We start from the raw sequence: 16,642 nt of genomic DNA on the forward strand, positions 1-16,642 counted from the left end.
CCCGACCCCAGCGGTCGGGCCACATCTGGCGCTTTCGTTTTGCAGGTCATCACTAGGAGATATAAGGGCTAAGCAGATTTTGGACGCATCAACAACAAAAATCAAAATAAACAAAGACCCGACATGGTGATAGAATTCTATGGTGAAAGCCTGCTTAGGATAGGTAGGTAGGTTTTGTCTTTGAACCTTCCCTTGTGAAAGTATATTTACTTTACTGGCTAAACAGTAGACGCGATGTGAAAGCCGACCCTAACCTTAACCCAGAAACTCTATTGTTATTAGGTCTGAACACCCGAAGTAGAAGTGGAAGTCAACTATGGGTCATATCAGTAGAAGACACTCTATTGTTTGTAGGTCCAAATACCCGAAGTAGAAGTGGAAGTCAACTATGGGCCATATCAGTAGAAGACATGGTGTTCGACTATTTCCAACCATAAAAACTTTAACATAAGCATTCTTGCCTTTTTTTTACATCAAAACTTAACCGCATATTTTCAAACAGTAAAAACTCAGAAAGACAAAACAATAATCCAAGTGTTTCATATAAGAAGCGAAATGAACTTAAGTCTAAAAAAGAACAAATTTTTGTTGAGAGTGGTATTTGAACCCACGCCCTTTCGGACCAAAACCTTAATCTGGCGCCTTAGACCAACTCGGCCATCTCAACTGTTCATACTTTTAAAGAAAATAATTTACTTGACCAATGTCTTGATAATTTCATTTTTTGCCCCAAAACAATTGTCTTTCAACTTTTGTTTGGGGTGGGGGTACAAACATGTTATTTAGATAATCACATTTAACAAAATAAAAAAAGCTATGATCTTCATATTCAATCATAACCATGATTCTTATGATTTTCTTCATGAAACTATGATCATACTTTTATTATGATTTCTCTATCATTATAGATGCATCTTCATGATTATTAATACCTTTGATTTACTGTGTTAATCTACTATAATGAGATCTCATCATTTCTAGTTCTTCTCTTGAATTCGTAACTTGTTTTAATTGAAAACTATGATTTTACCAAATTAGAAAGTATGATTCTAAATTAGTAAGTATTGGTTTTTAAAGTTGTTTGATGTCTAACCTATGCTAGTTAGTCTTAGATTACTATGTTAGACATTCCCTCCAAGTTTCGTAGCGTTCCGAATCTTGTAGAATAGGTTTCAGATCAAAATTCAGTTTTTGGATGCATACTGTTCACTTCGTCCGTTTTGATCCGTTTGATGTCTATTCTTTTAGGACTACTTCCTAACGATTCTTTAATGCTTGTTTAGGGTTTGTTTGCTAACTATTCACCCAACAAAAAAAAAAACAAAAAACATAGATTGCGTGAATCCTAGTTTCTAAATTGGGAAACACCTAGATTTGCTACTGATATTGTAGTTTCTAATTATGATATGAATGCTGTAAGTATAGTAGGATCTTACTTTTATATTTCCTTTAGGTACTTGATCATGTATGGACTCTTACTCATGCATGTTGCTTATTCAATTGATCTTGTCTTATTGTATTCTTTCATATGATGAGTTATCAATTTTGTTATATGCTATGATTGAATTGGGGATGTGATTGATTAGGTATGATTTGGGATTGGGGAATGTCCTCTTGACATTTCTGTCCTTGGACATTAGTGGGAATAGAATGGGATATTTTCGATGGTGCCCTTTAACACTTTCCCGGATTATTGGTTGTCATACCTAGGGCTTGTCTAGCAGTGTTTGGCTAGGATGTCCCTGTTATATCAGACCCGATTCGGAAGGGTATTGAGACCGAACAACCTGTGGTAGCAATGGGGATTTGTGGGCGCTCAAGACCAGTAACCAACCCGTGAGAGGATATGAATCACATTGTGGGGGCCATTTATTGGTAGGGTTGCAAATAGTAGACTTGGGTTCATGGGCGTTCAAGACTGGTAACCAACCCGTGAGAGGACATGAGAGCTTCTTGTCTATTATTTGTGGATGACCAATAGGGTTGATGAGTCCATAGTCCGGGACTATGCTGACTCTAGGGAAAAGGATACCGGAAAGGATCACCCAGTGCGAGGAATGGACGTATCTGGATCTGAGTTGATATAACCAAGTAGATGACTTGCATTTGGCTAGGCTTTACCCTGACATGCGCCAATACTTAGACCAAATGGTGATGTGAGAGAGAAGTGACCTAAACCCCAGCCATGGAAGTCCAAGAGGGATGCAAGACCCAACTACCACCGACAGAGCCCAAGATGCCTAGATGGCTGAGGGAGAGCGAATGACCTTCCCAAAGAAGTATGGTGCTATGACTTAAAGCATGTCTGTCTATAGAAACCAGCATACATAGAGTTAGACTCATACATGCATTGTCTGTCTCATATCATACTGTATTGTGCTATGTTTTTGCTATCATGTTATTTATATTGTTATGGAATAACTTGTCCTGCTGAGTTCTCTTGAACTCACTCTTTTCGTGCAAATATCTTTTGTTAGATTATTCTACAGGTGTAGATGACTATGACGGCCAATACAAGGAAGCGCAAGCTGAAGAAGCGTACTACATGCAAGGTGTTGGCAGTTATGAAGATCTCGGTGATGATCCCTCGTGTGATCATGTTACGTACCATAATTAGCCCTACTGTGGAGTGGGAGTGTCTGAGCTTAATTTCTGAAGTCTATGTTTATGAAGACGTTCTTTATAAAGTAGAATAAACTCTAGATTAGTTTGATTACTTCTTTCTTTCTTTTCTTTAGAATTAGTTGTAATATTCTTTTGATCTTCGAACTACATTCTACTGTAATTGTGGAGTGAGATTTCGTCTCACTCTACATTTTGATTATATATATATTGGTATCATTTCCACACTCTGATGTTATTTCGTTACTTTGCTTTGATCTACTAATTAATATTGATAACCTTGATTTAGTCTTGTTCTTGATTATATTATTGTGAATGTGGGAGGTTGATTTCCTCGATAATGATCTTCGGGTCTATGGATCACACACTCAGGTATGCCAGGTAGGGTACCGACTGGGTGGATGTGACACGCGATGTCCTTGAACTATTCTGCCATTTGTGTAAATGATGATATACTCCACACAAACATTCCCCTGACACAATTACAGTTCTCATGGTTATGTCCATTTTGGCCGTGGACATCATCCTGGTTCTATGAGAGTTTTTAGAGAATTAAGCGTCACAATTTTCCTTTGAAGCAGGCCCTCTTCTCTTTCACATAAGTGATTCCTTACTTAAGAGTAACCTGCATTACTTCGCTTGATCCAACAATTTTCCAAAGCGTAAGAATCATTAAAAGCATAAGCTTAACCTATTCCTTACGGGTATCATTGTTTTCATCATAAGAACAGGTACAGGATTAAGCCCCACAGTGATTTCACTCAGTTGATACAATTTATTTGTCCTATTGAACCTAGATCTTGGGATCTCTAGTCAACTAGGTTAGGTTTCCACTATAATCAACCTATGCATTCATGGGCTTGAGTCCCATTCCCTTCGATGATTGTTCAACTTGATCTCTATTCAACCCTTTGGTTAGCGGATCCATAAGATTTTCTTTTGACCTTACATAATCAATTGCTATGACTCCAGTCGAGATCAAGTGTCTAATGGTATTATGTTGACGACGTATGTGTCTTGACTTACCATTATACATCACATTTATTGCTCTCCCACAATGTATATCCTACACCAGGCACAAGCTCTGGCCATTCTGGAATATCCTCTAAGAAGTTCCGAAGCCATTCGGCCTTTTCGCCACATTTATCTAAGGCTACAAACTTAGATTCCATTGTGCATCTAGTTATTACTGTTTGTTTTGAGGATTTCCACGAGACAGTTGCACCTCCTAAAGCGAATACATACCCGCTAGTAGCTTTAGATTGTTGTTTATCAGATATCCAACTTGCATATGAGTATCCTTCTAATACTGCAGGCTCTCTGATATAGTGCAATCCATAATGACAAGTAAGCCTTAAGTATCTAAGAACCCTAACAGTAGCTTTCCAATGATTAGCTCCAGGGTTACTCGTGAATCTACTTAAGCTACTCACAACATAGCAATATCAAGTCGTGTACAACTCATTAGGTACATTAGGCTACCTATTATTCCAGTGTATTCTACTTGAGATACAATGTATCCTTGATTCTTGGACAAATATTGATTCAAATCAATTGGAGTTCTAAACACACCAGAATCACCGTTGTTAAACTTTTCAAGCATCTTGTCCACATAGTGTGACTGACTCAATAGGAGTTCCTAGGAAGATCTTAATCCCTTCATCGCTGCCTGTGCTGTTGATGCCCCTGCTGGAGAAACCATTCGGGATTCTCCGAAGGAGACCCTTCGGACATCTGAGGCATCTATGTTGGCATCTGATGAAGGCGCGGTCCCAGCAGGTGCTGTTTCTATTTCCAACTCTAGTGCTTGTTTGGCATCCTCCTCCTCTCCTTTGGAGCTGGAGGATTTTGCCACCAGGAAGCGCCGCCAATTGGTAGATGATGTAGCTCATCCTTCTCGTTCACCGAGGAAGTCTGAATTAGTGTCAAACGAGTTTGACAAGGCACTGGAGTGGTGCACTACTGCTCGAATGCCTAGCCAGAGCAGAGTTCTTTCCAAACATCCAGATGATGACTTTATGAAGTCATTGGTAATGTAAGTTTTTCTTCATAACCTTTTGATTCTGAAGATTATTCTTTTGCTTTTGACTAACTCGGAAGTTATTGCAGGAGTCTCACTGGCAACTTCCACAACCAAGTGGAAGCAGCCTCTAGACTTAGTAAACTGAGTAATGAAGTTTCCAGGCTTCGGGAAGACTCCAAAGCCAAAGATGCTGAAATTGCTCGCCTTAGGAAATTAGCTTGGGAGGTTGCAGGAGAGAAGAATTCTGTGATTGAGCATCTCCGTTCAGATTTGGATGATGCCAGGGAGAAGATCCGGCGGCTGGAACGAGAAGCAGGAAAGTCAGGGACTAAAGGATTTGAAGCGTTACCTCAAAGGCAAGCTGTCATTCCCTTGCCCGAATCCCTTCCAACTGACGTTCGCAGAGCTTGCATCTTCAAGCATTTGCACATTAAGCCCTTTGTTGACATGCTGAATGCTTATAACTTGCAGGCATACCGGGATGGCGAAAACGAAGTATGGGAGTCGATATTAAGGAAAGATCCTCATTTCAACACGGCTCCCTACAGCACTAGCTGTCATCCTAAAGTGTTTGCAAAGTTGGGCCTTCCTCCTCCTGACTGGTCAGAGGGTACGAACGATCCTCTACCTCCAGATCAGGATATCATGCATTATCTCGATGATTCCCCTCCTTATGCTCCTCTCCAAGGATTCAGTTATGAAGAGCTTGCCTTGAATGCAGGTTTGATCAATGATCAGACTTCTTCTGGTCAAGCTGGATAAAGAGTATGGAATTGCAAAGGATTTTGATAACATGCTTTTTCCCGACTTTGTTCTTCTTCTTCCTGAATTTGTGTTGCTTCCTGACTCTGTATTACTTTTGGCAAAGTTCTTTCAATCTTGTAACTTCTTGATGATGTCTTTCTCATTTGATCGAGTTAAGATTGTACCCCAACACTTGTTTATATATATGCTGGTTGTAAAGGTTGGCCTCTTCTGGTCATTTTAAGAAATAAAGAATTGAACTTCATCTTTGAACTTTGCTAGTCACTTGAGTCATTGTTGCAGTAGGTCTTATAATGCCTTTACTTAGAGATTTCCGGAAAAATTCAATAAGTCTGAGAAGGAACTCACTCGAGTTTTAAACCGATGCCTTATAGAAGGAACTCACTCGGGTTTTAAACCGATGCCTTTACTTAAAGATTTCCGGAGAAATTCAATAAGTCTAAGAAGGAACTCACTCGGGTTTTAAACCGAAGCCTTGTAGAAGGAACTCACTCGGGTTTTAAACCGATGCCTTTACTTAAAGATTTCCGAAGAAATTCAATAAGTCTGAGAAGGAACTCACTCGGGTTTTAAACCGATGCCTTGTAGAAGGAACTCACTCGGGTTTTAAACCGATGCCTTTACTTAAAGATTTCCGGAGAAATTCAATAAGTCTGAGAAGAAACTCACTCGGGTTTTAAACCGATGCCTTGTAGCTGGATTTGTTCTTGAGTGTGGTGTATGATGCCCCCCAATCAAAAGATATTTGTTGAAAACCAATAATTGCATTGATTGAGTTGAAATTTGTTACATCATGAACGAAATTGATAATCTTCAAGGATAATATTTTTTCAGATGTCTGGCATTCCACGAACGATCCAACTCTTTCTAGGTTGTCATGTTCTTCAGCTTGTAAGCTCCCGAACCGACCGGTTTTATAACCATATATGGTCCTTCCCAGGAAGGGTCCAATTTTCTTTGATGGCGTGGATCTGAAGCTAAGGTATTTCTCAATACCAAATCTCCTGCTAAGTACCGACGATTCTTAACTCGGGTATTATAATGTGACGCTATTCTTCGTTGATAATGTTGAGTTCGTGCTATTGCTTTTGCCCGAACTTCATCCAATAAATCAAGACTATTAAGCAGTCCTTGCTCGTTCGCTTTTTCTTCGAACTCTCTGTCCCGCAATGTTCCCGCCATTACTTCCACAGGTGCCAACGCTTCGGATTCATAAGCCAATTTGAAAGGAGTTTCCCCTGTGGGTGTTCGAACCATAGTTCGGTAGGCCCACAGTACATTATGTAGTTCTTCGACCCATAAGGCTTTATCGGCCTCAAGTCTTCTCTTTATTCCCTCAAGTAGCGTTCGGTTAGTAACCTCTACTTGTCCATTGCTTTGGGGGTATGCCACTGATGACATACGATGCTCGATCATGTAAGTGCCACAAAACTACTCGAATTGTGGACAGTCAAATTGGGTACCATGATCAGTAATGATTATCTTCGGCATCCCAAAGCGATATATGATTGGCTCAAGCACAAACTTCTCCACCTTTCTTTCAATGATTGTTGCTAGGGCGCTGGCCTCAACCCATTTAGTGAAGTAGTCAATTGCTACTATCAGATATTCTCTTCCGCCCAACGCCTTGGTGAATTTGCCCATGATATCGATTCCCCACATCGCAAAAGGGATGGGATCTAGAATTGATGTCATGGTTTCCGCTGGGCGTTTAGATACTGTAGCATGAACTTGACAATTGCTACACCGGCGAACATATTTCATAGCAGCCTATTGGATCTTAGGCCAATATAACCCAAGTCTCAGGATTTTGTGTGCCAGGGCTCGTCCACCCATGTGAGCGCCACAAAGTCCTTCATGTACCTCGGCCAGAGCCGACTCTGCTCCCTTCGGGACCTAAACATCTCAGAAGGGGTCCAGAATAAGATCTTCTGTACAACCTTCCGTTTTGCATAATGAACCTCACGGATCGTACTCTGACTAATCTTGCCTCTTTTGGATCCTCTCGTAGTTTATCATCTCTCAGGTATTCGACTATTGGATCCATCCAGCAACACTCTGCTTCAATGTAAGAATTTTCTTTCTCATGATAACTCGGAAATGTTATCTCTTCAATGTAGACCGAAGGGTCTAAACTTTTCTCCTTGGCATTGGAATTTGACATACCTTCAAATTCCTGAACTCTTTTTGCAATGCTTGCACAATCTCTCGATATTTCTGCAAGCGAGGTTCTTTAATACCATACTCACCCTGAACTTGATTGACAATAAGCTGAGAGTCACTATAAATAGTTACATCTGCTACTGCCAATGCTTTTGACACTTCATATTCTACTTCATTATTGCTAGCTTCGAATGCAAATCTCAATGCATATCGAATGATAAATCTTGCTGGACTCTTCAAAACAATTCCAGCCCTTGCTCCGTATTTATTACTCGAACCATCCACATATACTTATCAAGTGGTTGGTATAGTGGGTTCTTCAACAATGTTCTCCATTGGCGCAGTAGTTTCTACTACAAAATCGGCTAGTGCCTAGGCTTTGATAGCCGTTCTAGGCTTAAAACTTGGAACTCACTGAGTTCAACCGACCAGGCCACCATCCTTCCAGACAAATAAGGTTTATGAAGAACTTTACTAAGAGGGAAAGTTGTAAATACCTCGATCTGAGAATACTGTGTCTCCGCATCAAGTAACACATGGCTGACATAATAAATAGGCCATTGCCTCTTATCCTTTTCCTGAACAAGTACCGCACTGACTGCCGAAAGTGATGCTGCTAAATATAGCTGTAAGACTTTCTCCCCTTTCGGGTCGGGATAAAAGCGGTGGTCTTCCCAGTGTTTCCTTTAACACTTTGAAAGCTTTTTGGCATTCTTCAGTCCAATTCGCTTCCTTGCTCCCCCTCAAATCTTTAAGTGCCTTAAAAAATGGTAGACACTTTTCTCCAGATTTTGAGATGAAACGGTTCAGAGCGGCTATTCTCCCCGTCAAGCATTGCACATCCCGAACAGTTTTTGGGGCTTCCATATCAATTAAAGCTTGTATTTTGGCTGGATTAGCCTCAATACCTCTTTGTGATACCATAAAGCCCAAGAATTTTCCTGAAGATACTCCAAAGGCGCACTTCTCCGGATTCAGCTTCATTTGATATTTTCGCAATACTGAGAATACTTCAGTTAAATCTGCGATATGCTTTGCCCTTGCAATGCTTTTTACCAGCATATCGTCAACATAAGCCTCGATATTTTTCCCGATTAGGTCTTTGAATATCTTGTTGACGGCCCTGTGATATGTAGCTCTTGCATTTTTCAAGCCAAACGGCATGACTTTATAATAAAAGCTTTCACGATCGGTCATGAAAACCGTAAAATTTTCATCCTCCTTATTCATGAGGATCTAATTATACCCTGAGTAGGCATCCATGAAACTCAAAGTTTCATACCTTGCAGTTGCATCTATCAAGAGGTCAATCTTGGGCAACGGATAACAGTCTTTAGGACAAGCCTTGTTGAGGTCTGTGTAATCTGTACACATCCTCCACTTCCCATTTGCCTTCTTGACCATTACCACATTGGCTAACTAGGTTGGGCATTCAATCGGTTCAATGAAACCAGAACTCTTCAGTTTTTCAACTTCGCCCCGAACGGCTTCGTATTTTTCTATGGAGAAATTTCTCCTTTTTTGGATAACTGGTTTCACCTTTGGGTCTATCCAAAGTTTATGCTCTGCAACATTTCGATCGATTCGTGGCATGTCTTTGGCAGACCATGCGAATAACTCACTATTTTGTTGAAGAAAAGACTTCAACTCTCCTTTGAACTCTTCCAGCTGCTCAGATCCGATATAAGTAATCCTTTCTATATTATTAGTAAACAACTGGATTTTCTCCAACCTTTCTACCAGCTCGGGCCTTTGCATTTCTGCTTCTTCCCGATCATCTCGTACTTCGATTGGTAGGGCAGTCACCTTCCTTGGGCCCTCCTTGTCCTTCAAATAGGCCACATAGCATTGCCTAGAGATCCTCTGGTCAAATGAGACTTGACCAATTCCCATCTCTGTTGGGAATTTTATCTTCAGGTGCATTGGAGAAACAATAGCCCCTAGCTTGGACAAAGATGGCTGCCCGAGGATAACGTTGTAGGCCGGAAGTTCCCGAACCACCAAAAAATTTGTTTGGACGGTAGCTTCCTTGGGAAAACTCCCAATCGATAGGTCCAACTGGACAGATCCCTCTGCTATTGCAGACGATCCTACAAAGCCATATAAATGTGTGGATGATGGCTCCATCAAGTCTTCATCCACCTTAAGCTTTTGATACACCTCATAAGATATTAGGTCCGCAGCAGACCCTGTATCAACTAAAACTCTATGTACTTCTCGGCGCGCGATCTCTACCTTGATGACTATGGCATCATCATGAGGTAAACAAACGCCTCCTTCATCTTCTTCGCCAAAGGTGATAGAATCCTCACCATTTGGCCTCTTACGCTTCTGCGTTTCTCCGGTTCCAACAAATTTAGATTTTGTTTTCAACCTCCGGAGTGATTTTGGTTCGGGGCCTCCAAATATTGTAAGGATCGGTGACCGAGTAGCATCAATCACCTCCTTACCTTTTTTAGACCTCGAAGCCTCCTTCGGTTGTTCTGAACTAACCGAACGGTCCCTTTTGGGGCCAGCCTCACGTGGCTCCTCTCTTCTCTTATTAACAAAATTGGACAAATGCCCTGAGATATTAATCTCTCAATATCTGCCTTCAAATGACGACAATCATTGGTATAATGACCGTAATCCTTGTGGAAACGACAATATTTTTCTCAATCCTGTTGCTCTCCAAGTTTTAAAGGAATCTTTGGAGGCCACTTCAAAATATTTCGCTTCTTAATGATATTCAAAATATCAGCCCGAGGAGTATTTAATGGAGTATACTCACTTTTACCGGGAGATCTCTGCCGCCATGCCTGAGGCTTTCCAACTTGATCACGAACATTCTGCTTTGGCTTCTGCTTGTTCTCAGGAGCCTTTTGTTCTTTGGTGGAGGCTTTATTGTCCCCCTGGCGTGCATCTAAGATTTCCGTGACTTCCGCCTGCTTTTGGCATCTCTGTACCAACTTAGCATATGTTGTAGGCATATCTTGAAGTAATAACTCCAAGAGTCTTCGGTTAGTGAGTCCTGTGAACAAAGCAGTTTTAGCTACTTGCTCATCTAGATTCTCTGTCTCCATTGTAACTCTATTGAATCTTTTCAGATATTCTCGGATCGATTCGCTCTTCCCTTGTCTTATAGTAAACAAGGTTTCCTTAGTCTTTTTGATCTGGATTCCACTCTGGAATCGCCCTATGAATTTGCGTGCCAACTCATCGAAGTTTACGATCTTTCCTGATGGGAGGTTCAAAAACCATTTCTGTGCCGCCCCGGTTAAAGATGAACCAAAAACCCTGTAGAGAATTTCATTAGAATTACTTGCAACTGCCATAGTCTGTTGATAATAACTGATGTGGGCCGTAGGATCTCCAGAGCCATCAAATGTTGAAAAAGTTGGCAAACGGAAATTGTGAGGAAATTGGTATCCCGCAATTGGCTCGGCAAATGGAGTCTTTAGAATAACTAAATAATATCATCAGTTATCCTTCCTCTAGCCAATTGTCCCAGCTTCTGATTAATATTCCAATTCCTAACCAATATGTGTTGAATGATCTTCTGCAATATGATCACGACCTCGAACAAAATGATCATCGCGAACTACTCGATCATCACGAACAGCCCGATAATCACGAACAGCTCGATCATCACGACCAGCTCGATCATCACGAACAACTCGATCATCATGAACAGCTCATTCATCACAAACAACTCATCTAACAGTTGGCGAGTGAGTTCTCACTCCTATAACCAACCTCGTATTCGAATCGGTTGTACTTCTTTGCAGTCAGTCAAACCGATCGTCCCGCCTAGGTAGATCGTCGACTCTCCTAGGCACTGGTCACCTTCACGAAAGTTCTGACCGATATCTTCAATCAATCTCTGATCCCGTGGCAATACACGCCTCCCTGTATCGTGATGATCAGGTTCTTGTGGTAATACCACTCGTCTGGTTAGCACACGGAGTGCTTGACTTACTTCCAAAAGTTGGACTTTCAATTGATCCAATTGATTTTGGAGTGTCTCTGGAGGATTGTATCCCCCTTGACTGCCATCTACTTCGAGAGGTGGTAAACTTCCCTGAGGAATATCAAGATTATTTACTCCAGGGATTTAGACACTAGTATCGCGTTGTGCAGCGGCTGCTGCTGCTGATCTAGTCACCATAGCTTTCTGAATCGTTCCCACAGACGGCACCAAATGATGCGTCCAAAATCTGCTCAGCCCTTAGATCTCCTTAGAATGACCTGCAAAATGAAAGCGTCAGATGTGGCCCGACCGCTGGGGGTCGGGAGTCCACCTCTGAAGGCTAAGTCAGTCAATGAACTTAATCATAAATGGCTCTGCTAGAAGCACAGATCTAAGGAGTGAATAAATGGAATATGATTTAGATCATAAGCATCTGAGTGTTTACGTCCAAATGTGTGTGTATGGATCTCTCCTTACCTTGTAGGTAGGTGATGTTTATATAGAGTGTACCTTCGAATCTTTTTCGTTGGATGTATTTGAACCTTCTTTGGATAGCCGCTAGATCCTAACGGTTAGATCCGTTGAGCGATAGACTTCTACTAGTTTGAACTAGTAGAGGACTCCTAGGATAACCTCACGGTTATTTGATGATTATCCCTTCCATAGTGATAAGTGACAGCTGCCAATTTGTGTCTGCCATCATTAGGGTAATTAACCTAATCCATAAGTCGGATTAGGGCGTGCTTGTGGCTGATTTAGTTTTCTTCATCAGCAAGCTATCTCCTGGACCCGGCTCACTCGGAAGCGAGTCGACTCTTTTCGTCCCGACAGGAGTCGAAGGTCAAACCAAGAATGAACCAGGTTCGATCATATTTTCTGTCACATCCTCCCAGCCGGTACCCTAACTGGCATACCCGAGAGTGTGATCCACAGCCCTGAAGATCAAGTATCGAGGAAATCATCTCCCACATATACAATAACATAATCATAAACAGAAATAAATCAAGGTTTAATATTATAAACAAGGTTCAAAACAAGAAATGAACAATTAGTATAATCAGAGTGCGGAAAGATACCAGATATCCAATGATATCAAAAGGGAGTAAAGTGAGGCGGAAACTCACTTCACCAAAAATAGCGGAACGTAGTATGAAAATCAAAAAGGGATTACAATTGAAACAAATGTACTAAGAAATAAACTAAGATCAAGCGTCTTCAAGTTTATAGATAACGTCTTCATAAGTATGGACTTCATCAATCCAATGAATCCATTCTAACTCTATGCCGTTCTCAAAAGTAGTACGCAGCTTGATCCGCCGGGGGATCATCAAAGTAATCTTGATCGTTGCCAGCACTTTGTGTGTAATACGCTTCATCAGCTTGTGCTTCGCTGTACTGCTCGTCATAATATTCTGTACCTACAGGATAATCTAACAAAAAGAAATATACAACAGGAATGAGTTTCGAAGAAACTCAGTAAGGTAGTTAATCCATAACATCATAGATAACATGTGGCAAAACATAACATGATGCAATGCAGTATGAAACAAGTAATGTATGTATGCATCTAACTCTATGTATGCTGGTCTCTATGGCAGACATGCTTTAATCATAGCACCGTACTTCTTTGGGAAGGTCCGCTCACACCCTCAACCATATAAGATATCTTGGGTTCCCTCACCCATTTAAGGTATTCTTGGGCAGCCGGTTGGTAATGGGTCCTTCATCCCTCAGGACAAACCATGGCAGGGGGTTAAGTCAACACACTCTCTCACAACCATTTGGCATAAGTACTGGCGCATGTCAGAGAAAAGCCTAGCCCAATGCAAGTCATCTACTTAGTTACATCAACTCATGTCCAGATACTTCCATTCCTCGCCCCGGGCGATCCTTTCCGATATCCTTTCCACTAGAGTCCTAATAGTCCCAGACTACGGACTCATCAACCCTATTGGTTATCCACATATGGTAAACGGGAAGCTCTCATGTCCTCTCACGGGTTGGTTACTGGTCTTGAGCGCCCATGAGCCCTAGTCTAGCCATATGCAACCCTCCAATAAATGGCCCCCACAATGTGATTCCCGTCCTCTCACGGGTTGGTTACCGGTCTTGAGCGCCCGTGAATCCCCATTGCTACCACGGGTCATTCGGTCTCAATACCCTTCCGAATCGGGTCTGATATAACAGGGGTATATCCTAGCCAAACACTGCTAGACATCCCTAGGTATGACAACCATTGATTCGGGAAAGCGTTGATGGGCATCTTCGGAGAACATCCCATACTATTCTCTCCGATGTCCAAGGACAGAAGTGTCAAAAGGACACTTCCCAATCCCAAACCAAACTTAAGCAAACACATTCTCAGATCAGTCATAACATATACAACCAACAGTTCATCATATACAAGAGAATGTAAAAGCAAAATCAGATTAGGCAACAATAGGTAATTCATATAACATGAAAAATGAAAAAGATAATATAAACAAGTGCTACTGATCTCACAGTAAGAGATCAGAATTAAATTATAATAATAGTAAGTAATCTCATAGTTTCACAAAGTAGAAACCAGAGAACAAGCAATCTATGTAGTTAAGGAATTAACTGTCCTTACCTTCTAACTTGAATGGAATCTTAAAGAATCAAGTATGATCTTGACTAAACCTGAAAAGACAGTCCTAAACAAGTGCACACAACATGTTAGGAAAGATGCATAAAGGAAAAGATCATAAATCAATCGAAATAGACCAAGATTGAGGTTTCTGTACTCATTGGTCGATTGATTGGTCTGCTGGACCAGTCGACCAATGAGTCGACCAATGCAGACAGTGGCCTGCAAGAATCCAAATTTTGAGAATCCAGAACCGAATTCGATGGTTCAAAAGGGTATAAATCAGAGGGGAATTATCATGGTAGTATTCTAGGGTATAGAGGATATCAAATCATAAATCAAAACAAGTTCTCAAGTTACAACTTAGAAATCATGAGGTTAACTTTATTCGGTTGAACATAGGTTAGGAGGGAAAAATAGAAAGATTAAAGATAATGAACTAGGATATGAAAGAATTCAGATCCAGTAAAGAAAACATAATAATTGGGTTAACATGATCAACAAGGGGATTCGTGGGTTTGATCCAAGAAAATTAGGGTTTCACCCTTTTGACTCCTTGGACAATAATTGTGAGATCTGGATGAACAAAGACAAATCAAAACAGGAAAAATATAGATGATTAAGTTTTAGGTTAACACAAGGTCACCCAAAAAGGATTTCCCTTTCACAAGGTAGGTTACCAAAAGTTCTCCAGACAATCACACAGGTTAGGGTTTCAAAGGATTAGAGTTAGGTTTTCAAGAATTCAATAGGTAGGGTTTAAGAACATGATGATGATCATGAGTCTTAAAGAATATAGTGAGATCAGAGAATTGATGATTACAAGAATGCTTCATCATCTTTCTGATCTCAATGAAAAACAGAATAAAAGAAAGAAAATCAGAGATAGAAGAGAGAGTGAGTGAGATCATACCTTTGCTGTAGAAAGATGAAGAATTCTTCAAGTCTTTGTAAGAGATCACCAAAGAATGCAAGGGAATGGGTTAGATTAGGGTTCTAACTCTCTCCAGAGGCTTAGGAGGCAGAGGAGGCGGAATATTCCCGAGATTAGACTTAAATAGAAGAGACAGGATTCAAATTTCAAAAACAGAATCAATTGGTCGATTGGTCCAATCGACCAATGAGTCGACCAATCAAGACAGCAACTTCAAAATAGGGAATTGAAGGCTCAGATCAAGTCCAAACATCAAGGGGTTTTGCACACACCTAGAGTGACATACATAGGAGTTAGAAATGCCTTGTAATTAATACAGAGACCACTCCAAGACCATCAACTAATCCAATCTTCATCCGGGTGCAGTTTCCACCATTGGGACACTAGCATCAACACTCATGGATTCCAACCAGCCATCAAGTCTTTAACAGAAATGGCCCAAAGATGACTTCTTGCCTTACTTCGGGTCACTGGACCTACAATAAACAGAGTTTCCAGATTAGGGTCAGGGTTGGGTTTCACATTCTCCCCCCCTTAAAAAAATTTCGTCCCCGAAATTGAAAGCGTACCTGTGCTTCCAAAGAGGTGAGGAAACTTCTCCTTCATATCTTCTTCTTTCTCCCAAGAAGCTTCTTCACGGGTATGGTCCTTCCAACGAATCTTTACCAAAGGGATGGTGCGATTCCGCAATTGCTTGTCCTTCTTATCCAAAATTTCAGTGGGCTCTTCATCATAGGTAAGATCAGCACTAAGTCCTTCAGGTGCCTGCTGTAAGACATGTTCCGAATTTTCAACATATTTCCGCAGCATTGAAATATGGAATACATTATGTACAACAGCAATAGTCGGAGGTAATGCCAATCGATAAGCAACGGGTCCAACCTTTTCCAAAATCTCAAAAGGTCCAATGAAACGAGGGCTAAGCTTCCCTTTAACATTAAATCTCATCACGCCCTTCATTGGTGAAACCTTCAAGAAAACTTTCTCTCCAACTTGAAATTCCAGATCAGTCCTTCTCTTGTCAGCATAGGATTTCTGTCTTGACTGAGCAGACTTAATCCTTTCTCTTATCATATCCACCATTGCAGGCGTAGCTTCAATCAATTCAGGACCTAAGATTTTTCTTTCACCTGTTTCAGTCCAGTACAATGGTGTTCTACAAGTGCAACCATAGAAAGCCTTAAACTGAGCCATGCCTATCGTTGCTTGATAACTGTTATTATAGGAAAACTTAACCAAAGCTAAGTGTTCATCCCAATTTCCACCCATATCCACCACGCAAGATCTGAGCATGTCTTCCAAAGTTTGAATTGTCCGCTCAGATAGTCCATCTGACTGTGGAGGATGAGCTGTACTCAAGTTCAATTGGGTTCCCAAGGCTTTCTCTAGACTGTTCCTGTCACATCCTCCCAGCCGGTACCCTATCTGGCATACCCGAGAGTGTGATCCACAGCCCGAAGATCAGGTATCGAGTGATCAACCTCCCACATAAACAATAACATAATCATGAACAATCATAATAAAAGTGCGGAAGATAAACCATAGATCCAATAAGGAAAGAATGAATCATAAATAAAT

General features: G+C 41.0%; 1 non-coding gene across 1 annotated transcript; it reads right to left on the reverse strand.

The window, feature by feature from the left end:
* Positions 1-586: 586 nt before the first annotated feature.
* On the reverse strand, positions 587-667 carry TRNAL-AAG (transfer RNA leucine (anticodon AAG)). Its single transcript has one exon. It is a non-coding gene; the product is annotated as a tRNA-Leu (tRNA).
* Positions 668-16,642: the final 15,975 nt, after the last annotated feature.

The sequence above is a fragment of the Hakea prostrata genome, chromosome 8 (genome assembly GCF_041222555.1).
Source record: "Hakea prostrata isolate BN-2017 chromosome 8, UWA_Hpros_2, whole genome shotgun sequence".
Taxonomy (NCBI): domain Eukaryota; kingdom Viridiplantae; phylum Streptophyta; class Magnoliopsida; order Proteales; family Proteaceae; genus Hakea; species Hakea prostrata.